This window comes from Petromyzon marinus, chromosome 48, assembly GCF_048934315.1.
Source record: "Petromyzon marinus isolate PM22_M1 ecotype Great Lakes invasive population chromosome 48, UKy_Petmar_22M1.pri1.0, whole genome shotgun sequence".
Taxonomy (NCBI): Eukaryota; Metazoa; Chordata; class Hyperoartia; order Petromyzontiformes; family Petromyzontidae; genus Petromyzon; species Petromyzon marinus.
In genome coordinates, this window is record NC_133714.1 from 1,104,099 (window position 1) to 1,113,167 (window position 9,069).

Consider the following 9,069-nt stretch of genomic DNA (forward strand, 5'->3'; position numbering starts at 1 on the left):
GCCGCCGCACCCTCAAAGATCTCTCGTCTCACCTCTTCGTCGTCATGCAAATTGCAAGCGACCCAGTCGCCGAGGAGGAGGCACCAGACCAAGCCGGCAGGCGGTGAGGCCGCACCGGTCGATCGCTCTGCGGTTCTCCATGTATAACGATGTGCTCGGCCAATTAGTGAGCGGTGATGATGCCTTTCCCACTTTTACCAATGTCCTCAATTGTGAAAACAATTTTGTCGCTGCATGCTGAACGTGCCCGATGGTGGCTCAACATTCGGGTTGCGTAATGAGGTGTCAATTAAAGTCCGTTCGTCTCGCCCACGATATCACAACACGGCGTAATGTTGTGTGCGTTGGAATTATGTTTTTATCCCCCGGTGCCTATATATGTTGCATGTTAGTGCCTCCACATCGCCCCTGCGGCCACTGGTGTGTGCTGAATGAAAGTATAGAATGATATTGAATTTCAAACCGTGAATCTTGAGAATTCATCGGATTGCCAGGGCAGTGAATCGTTGCAACACCGGTAAACGTGGTCCTGGGTGACTTCTAAAAAAAAGGGTAAATTCCAGCCGCTATCAATCCACCAACCGATGAAGGGGGTTCTCTTTTTTGCCATTCTTCACCACGCCGGTCGTTGCGTATTGGTGAAAGGAGAGGGGTGGGGTGGACGGCCGGGACCCTTCCTGGTGTCGAGTGCCCGCCGGTGTCCGTCTCGGCCCGGGAATGTAGGCGAGGTCATGGGGTTCGTCGGCCACAGACCGCCAAGGCTTTGCGTGCTGTAAGGTAAAGTGGAACACCAATGTCGATATAACACGCACCGCGTGGGAGACGCGATCTTGTTCCATCCGCTGCATCTGAATTTAACGCATACATTCTAGGACGCGATTTATTTTTTTAATGAGAGAAAGAACCTCAGATGTGTTCTATGTGTTAGCCGATGGATGTAGAATGTGCTCACCAGTCTATCACAAGAAGCGTGCAGTGTGTAAAAGGCTACGTTTTAATTCGGACGGAAAATAATTGTTAAATGTGGAAACGCGAGCCGTGGTGGGCTATGAGGAATGGGAGTTTGGGAAATCCCGAATCGGGGTCAAGAATTACAAATTGATGCATCAATCGAAAGGAAAGCTTGAGCACTCGTCTAGACGCCATTAGCTTGCAAGCGTCGTCTGCAGCAAGGGGTGACGCAGTGGCATAACGTGCCTCGCGACAAGAAGCACCTAGGTTCAATTCCCGACTCGGGCACCTTCCTGTGTGGAGTTTGTATGTTCTCGCCTTGTTGTGCATGGGTTTTTTGTTTTATTTGGGGTTTTTTTCTTCCCCGTAAGCTAAAAAACACACAACGTGATTGACGTTGGTCACACATCCCAATACAAGGAACCTCATTGAAAAAGTCTTCGGATTTAATGTGACTTCTCTGGGTACATAAGTAGTAATGGTTATTACTATTATTATCTATGAGACTGACTCTAAACCCCTCACACTGATGAAATACTGTCGCATGCAGAACCAGAATTATGAAACAGAGGTGGTAAATTTATGCTTAATACACAAGTCATTTGAAACAAATAAAAACTTTATTTTTTAAACGTAGCCAAGCCAAAAGCCTATATAATTTGTGTGTGCGGGGGGGGGCGGTGTTTAAACTTCTATTGTGTCGCTATAGTTTTAACTCGTCTGTAGATATCCGTGTTGTTTTTTTGCCCCATCAAATCGCCTCCCTCCAACAATAACAACCCCGCTCTATCACAGCTCTCACGCAACGCGACCTCGTCCCCTTTGTTTCGCTTGCATTGAGCTCAGATCGGCGCGGCTCTCGCCTGTGAACTGTACGACGATTATTTTCCCCGCGTCGCAGCGCACGGTCGACAAATTTAACAACAACTGTGGCGATCGGACGGTTTAAAGTAAACAACAAAAATAAACCATAAGGAGAGGCCGAGAGTGTCTGAGGTCTGCCTGCGACAGCACGGCCCTGCGAGGCACAACCGCGGTGAGCGAGATGTTAACTACCTCGCCTGGTATACAGGTGGTCGTGCGTTCGATTCCGACCCTGACGCCTGCTGTGTATTTGGGAGTTTGCGAGTACACGAATACGGGTAAACCGTGTGGGTTGGCAGGTATGTGATGGTGATACGCACAGCTTAATGCACAATCCGGTACCCTTGCATTTTATAGATCGTCAAGAGAATGATCATTTTTGAAACTCAAATGATGAGATAGGAGAGAAAGGAGAATTGTTATATTATTTTTTTAACCTAGAAAGATATCGACTGCAGGTTGAAGTATCCATGTGCACAGTCACAAAGATAAAGATACCCCGTATAGCCTGTTGAGGCAAGTTCTGTTAGCAGTGACATGAAGGCAAACATGAAACGAGGTGGCGGTGTAGCACGCACCACATTTGGCCGCCTTTGTCTCCCCAGTGATGATGTTTACACACCGCACCATAGACTCCATTTAGGCTGAGTCGACCTAGGGGAGGTCCAGGGCAGGTTCGGATAACCGTCACCGGTGTTGGCCGGGAGAGGGAATTGAACTCGGGTCGCCGGACTCATTGCGCAACGCTCTAATTACTGCCTTCACCGCCCCTCGCACACAAACACCACACGCACAAAGGCAAAGATCCCCCGTATAGCCTTAACAGACTGTTGGGGCAAGTGCTGTTAGCGAGCGTCTATAAAGGCCGGCACTGTGGCACACGAGGGGGTGGGTGGCCAGCACCACGCCCGGCCCAAACTGCGACATTCCAACCCCGTACTTTGTGCCCCGGGAGCGGCCTCGTTCAATGTCGAAGTACCGCAGTCGTTTCGTGTTCATCTGACGCGATGAGAGAGCAAAGAGTCCCAGCCGGAAATGCACTCCGCTGTGGAACCAGCGACCCGAGTTCGAGTCCGATCGCGGCCGACGTGGGTGGCGAGCGGTATCTGGCCAAGTCCTGGGCGTGGCCCTTTCACCAACACGCACGGGAGCAGCGTGGTGAAGTATGGTCAAACAACCCGCATGGACCGACATCGAGATAGGGAGGCCCTTATCCAGTAATTTTATTGATAAAGGGCTATATAGTATCATTTTAGGTTTTTTATCATCGTACTTTCAGATTTTCCAAGGCTGTAGTATATATATAAAAAAAATCTCTTTTGTGCTCATAATGTATGCGGATGGTGTGTAGGGCATGGTGTGTGTTGCACCTAATTTCTTTCTAGAATTTTTTTGTTTCTTGGTGAGATTATTTGCTACTGGCCTTCAGATATTATTCTGGTTGACTGGCGTTTTTTTTATTGTAGAAAATGGCAACATATAAAACCTTGACGATATGTACAATACATTAAAACACGTGAATAGCTTGTATGCTCAATTTGGTTAATTTAGGATCATCGCAGGATATATTTTAATTATGATGCTATCCGTGCCGTTCTCCGAGAATAACAACACAGAGTACAAGATAAATTACATTTGCACTGAAAAAAAACCCTCCACTGCAAGTCGTGCATTTACCAAAACACTTTAATCGGCCCTTCCATCGTGTCGAACTCGAACAAAAATGTTGGCTGTGTTGTGGTTTTTTTGTTATTGCGTATCGTACAAATGATGTGTGTTCACTCGCGGCCATGGTTCGCTGTGGTTACACGGCACGTGGAGCTAGCCAGGAACAGGGATTCGAGTCTCACAGCCTCCACCCGAGGTGCCCGCTGTGTGTGTCGAGTTTTTGAATTCTCTCCCGTTCCTGTTCCGTTTCTGCATTGGTCTCCCCCCCACCCCTGTGTCAACCTCTGTTCGAATTAAAAGAAAAAAACATACAGAATGCTTAAAAAAAATGTTTAACACTTATATGGGACTATCGTTTTGAATGTACAAATAACGGATAATACACTGTAACATGATAACAATTGTATGTTAATAGCTTTAAAAAGTCAACAGAGTCACCAAGTGTTCGCCATCATTGTCGACGCGTGCCTGGAATCTTCTCCAGGAGGTCTCCAAAGCCACATTTCTTCGTGGTATTGTTGCAAATTCTCCGGAGTGTTAACATTTTTTCGAAGCGCCCTGTAAAATATGTACCCGCAGATTCCGGACGTAGCAATCATCACCCCCTACCGGCACACACTCTCATGCGCCGAGTGAGGTGTTGAGAGTCGCCTTGTGCCCGCAACAGGGCTCGAAGCTTGCCAACAAGACACCAGTGACCCTTTAAGGCGACAGAGAAATGTGCCGATGCGTTCGGTCGTTCGCGTTGAAATTCGTCCTCCTCGAATTGCAAACGTCGTTGGGGTTTTACTCGCTAACGCACCAGCGGTGTGCTCAAGTGGTAACTCGAATGTGCACGCTTTGTTTACGTGGCCAAATCTGAATTCATTAGCCGTGTCGAGTGGTGGCGGGTTTAACGACACATTTATATTTATGCGATCTAACCCCCAAAAAACACCTTTATTGTAGATCATTCATGTTTATTTGCTGACCTCATCAAACCAGGAAAGCCAAATGACCGTGTTTGCGTTTATTTTTTAAATATATTTAATTCCGATATAAAATGTAAACGCATTATAACCACTCAGCGTCGTTGCGGAGAACTTTAATAACAACATTAATAAAACCGCCGTCCAATATGTCTCTCCACTTAAAAAAAGTATTATTTTTACACAACCCATCGGCCACATGGCCTGCAAGTCATTGCATCTCATCGGCAGGATTGGATCAGTACAAGCAAAATTCCCGACCAGGTTTTGACATGCAGCGTCTCATCAGCAGAAATAAGGCTCATGTCACACGTGTTACTGCAACTAATTTATAAAATACACCACTGATGGTTTTTCTTATTGGCAGCATTGGTTCAACGTGGGCAAAACTCGACTGGTTTCGAGATTCAGTGTCTCATCAGCAGACACGAGCTTCCTTTTGCACATTACTCTAATGAATCATTGACACTTGATAGCATGTTTTTTTTCATGTAACATTCCTCACATTTGTCATTGGCCCGAACAACAGTGCTACTTTTAATCGTGGCCGGTCAGAGTTCACTGATGTGTTACCACAGCATCCAAAACACAAAGCCCTCCCGCATCTTAAGAGTCGTATTATCATCAACACGTGTGAATACAATTCCCATGAGGGTCAACGTTGTGTGTGTGTGTGTGTGCGCGAGTGTTTCCGCACGTATTTTTGTGTGTGCCATTTTCACGTGTGTTGTGCGAGTGTATGCGGGCTCACAATGTCCCCTTCTCTGCACAGTTTGAGTTCTTCAAGGGACAAGTGCTCTAAAACACTCATCTGTAGCTATCCCCAGTGGCACACAAACGTACCAATAATCTCTTCAACAGCCTTAATGTTTAATATTTGTATTATTTTTTTGTTTCCCTTCTACGTGACGTTACCGAAAGAACCAAGAATATGAATCCCTTCAGTCACGAAAGCTTTAAATCAACATTTAGCCTTAATATGTTTTCATATACCGCTGTAGCATGCACCAATTTACTTGACACACACACGCAAGTGCTCTGAAGCGTTATGATTGTAATATCTATTTTTGGCGAGTTTCGCTCGGTGTGAAAATTCTGTACACCCTCGGAACCGGTATGAGCTGGTCTGTGCGCGTGTGTGGATGTTTTCCACGTGGCGTTTCATCATGGGCCACACGTGTGGCTTTGTCGTTGTCAATTGGGAGCGATGTTTGTCCCTGCTCCATGCACCTTGAGAGGGCAGTGGGCTATTTGGCACAGCGGTGACAGAATGCAAATAATAATTAAACGTTCTTGTGGAGAATGTAAAAAAAGACAGTAAATAATGACTCCTTACCATATTTGTGTCTCCGCATACAAAATCGGTTTTTTTTACGCGACACATTGGCGTGATAGCCTCCTGGGAGTGCTTCTTGTCGGCAGCATTGGGCTCATTCTGAACGACACTTCTGGACCACTTTCGACATTCAGCAGTCGGGCGATGCATGCTGGTGGTCTCCTCAGAGTGGTCATTTGTCTTCACGCCCCAATTCAACACGTACGCATAAAACAATGTTAGCATTGAGCGCACGCGTTGAATAGTGATCGCAGTCCCTTCACTGCGCGTTATATTAAATACGCTGCAGAGCCGGGCCTTCTGTGAGGCATGCTGACGAATTGGCAATTCCCACAGGCTTGTGCGGATAGCACAGATACACGCCGCACAACCCGAGTGCAAGACATACATGATCTCCGCCGATTTTAAACAGAATTATCACAGTCTCGCATTTAAAGCGGCGAGGCACAGAAAGAGGTTGCACGGTCAAAGTGGGACCGCTCACAGCGTCGCGCGGTCCTTCTGTAGCGACTCGTTTGGATGGGCTCGCTTGGGTGGGCATGTGATTCCTGAGGCTGCCACTTCAGGTGAATCCTAAATCCTGCTCGCGGGCAGTGACCCCCGAGATGTTAGTGTGTTGGGTTGGGATTTAATCGGCACATTTGTGAAGGCTAATCTGTATTTAGGCGTCCAATGCAAATGTGCACACGTGGCACAAAACAAGGTAAAGTTACATATATGTTTTTTTTTATATATAAACACGTTTCAACATTTTACTGAATTTGTGAACGTTCGCTAAAATGGAATCCTCGACTGCGACAGCCTCACCCACAGTATAATTAACGTGTATAGTATACGCTACATTTTAAATGTAAAATTCAGTATGTGAATACCATAAAGAAAAATCACTGTAACACTACACAAAAGTAGCCAAAACATTTTGATTAATGTCTATACGGGAATCGTCTTGAATCCTCTGCCAAATGACTGATTTTTTTCCCAGAGTCCTTCCGTCCTGTCCAATAGATGAAGACACTCAACATTAATGACGCCTTTTAGTTAAAAGTTACAACGGAACTGGGAAGTCTCGATGAAGGTCCCTGTCCCTGCTCCAACCAGCACGGGGACTGCGTTCGTCCCCATCCGAGACCCTGACCCAACGTTGACAATTTCACATTCCTATAACGGGGGGGGGGGGGGGCATTCTCTCCAAAAGACAACCAACTCCTGATGTCCTTCAAAGCGGTACTAGTTTGTATTAATCCCACGGGGATGATGGACCGAGTTAACCACGCCAATCGGACTTTGAAATCTCAACCCTTCGTTCATGAGTCGGCCAGGCACGCGCCAGTCGTCACGCACGTGCTAATGAAATGCATTCACGTGTCTGTCGGAGTGAAGAGCCAAGTGTATTTCACAGTATAAAGTGTTCGGTGTGAGTCGGTGCGCGCTATCGATATTCCATTCTCAAAATCACCGAACTACCTGTCACACCGTATTACACATTCATTCTTCGTTGTCATTGTGGTGGCCACCTATTTCAACTTTAGACCAAGCGCAGTCGTATACCTCAGCCAGCACCAGGCCGTTTATCAACACCTCGCATTTAGTCTGCAGCCAAGTTCGACAGAACAACATCGGTACCAGATCTCGGTACCAATCAATGTGTGCTGCCACCCGAAAACAGGTGCCAATTCCCTGACTGTCCCGGTCAAACTCGGGCAGGTGGCAACCTCAGTTTTTGTGGAGCATTTAGATTAAAACAAATGTATAGAAATTATACGATCATAGCTCCATTCTGTGCCTCTCCATATAACTAGCATACATGTTGAGTTCTCCAGCAAATTGGCTCTACTGACTCAAGATTATTACCCAGCAGCATTTGTTTATAAACTTTTTGGGTCTCATCAGCGGTCAGTCTTGATTTTGCAATTTGCGTGAACAGTACTGTTTAAAACTACTCTATCAGTATTATAATTATTTAATATTCCAGCTAAGGATTAATGTTATTCATGCATTGGCTCTGTCCGTCCATCGGTCTGTGTGTAACGCGAGGCAACGGTCACTTCCGTGAGTTTAACACGTCATACGGTTTTCGTGACCAATATTAGCCATAATAGAGCTTGTTTGGGTTAGATCGCGTAAATATATAAATGTGTCAAACCCGCCACCACCCGACACAGCCAATTAGTAACGTTTGGCACGTAAACAAAAATGCCAATTCGTTGCGAGTACAGCACACGGCTGTGTTAGAGAGTGAGCTCAATATGTCTGTCACCTGATGATGCTAGTTGTAATTACTGGCGAAACGTCGTACTCGAATTGTAAATTGTGTGGGCTTACTCTTAAACACACCGGTGTGCTGTACTAGTAACGAATTGTCACGTTCTGTTGACATGACAACCTTACTCGTTGGCTCTGTCGGGTGGTGGTGGGTTTAACGACACATTTATATTTAAGCGATCAAACCCAAAAACCTCTTATGGATAACTTTCGTGAGGATGATGCGTTTTTGAACGAAACTGCCGTATGAAAGTTGAGTTGCTACTCGGAGCTTGCTCAACAGGAGACTGAACACATTGACCAGAGAGGCGACGTAAGCCGTGAATTCGCCAACGAGCATTGGCATTCTGCCCCCCCCCCCCCCCCCTGACAGGCTCTCGTGCTGCTCAGCGAAAACTTCCGAGGACAGAAACCCCGTGTGTCAGGAAGCCGTGACTGATCCGTGTGTCGGGAAGCCGTGACTGATCCGTGTGTCAGGAAGCCGTGACTGATCCGTGTATCGGGAAGCCGTGACTGATCCGTGTGTCGGGAAGCCGTGACTGATCCGTGTATCAGAAGCCGTGACTGATCCGTGTATCAGGAAGCCGTGACTGATCCGTGTATCAGGAAGCCGTGACTGATCCGTGTATCAGGAAGCCGTGACTGATCCGTGTGTCAGGAAGCCGTGACTGATCCGTGTGTCAGGAAGCCGTGACTGATCCGTGTGTCAGGAAGCCGTGACTGATCCGTGTATCGGGAAGCCGTGACTGATCCGTGTGTCGGGAAGCCGTGACTGATCCGTGTATCAGAAGCCGTGACTGATCCGTGTGTCAGGAAGCCGTGACTGATCCGTGTATCAGGAAGCCGTGACTGATCCGTGTATCAGGAAGCCGTGACTGATCCGTGTATCAGAAGCCGTGACTGATCCGTGTATCAGGAAGCCGTGACTGATCCGTGTGTCAGGAAGCCGTGACTGATCCGTGTGTCAGGAAGCCGTGACTGATCCGTGTGTCAGGAAGCCGTGACTGATCCGTGTATCGG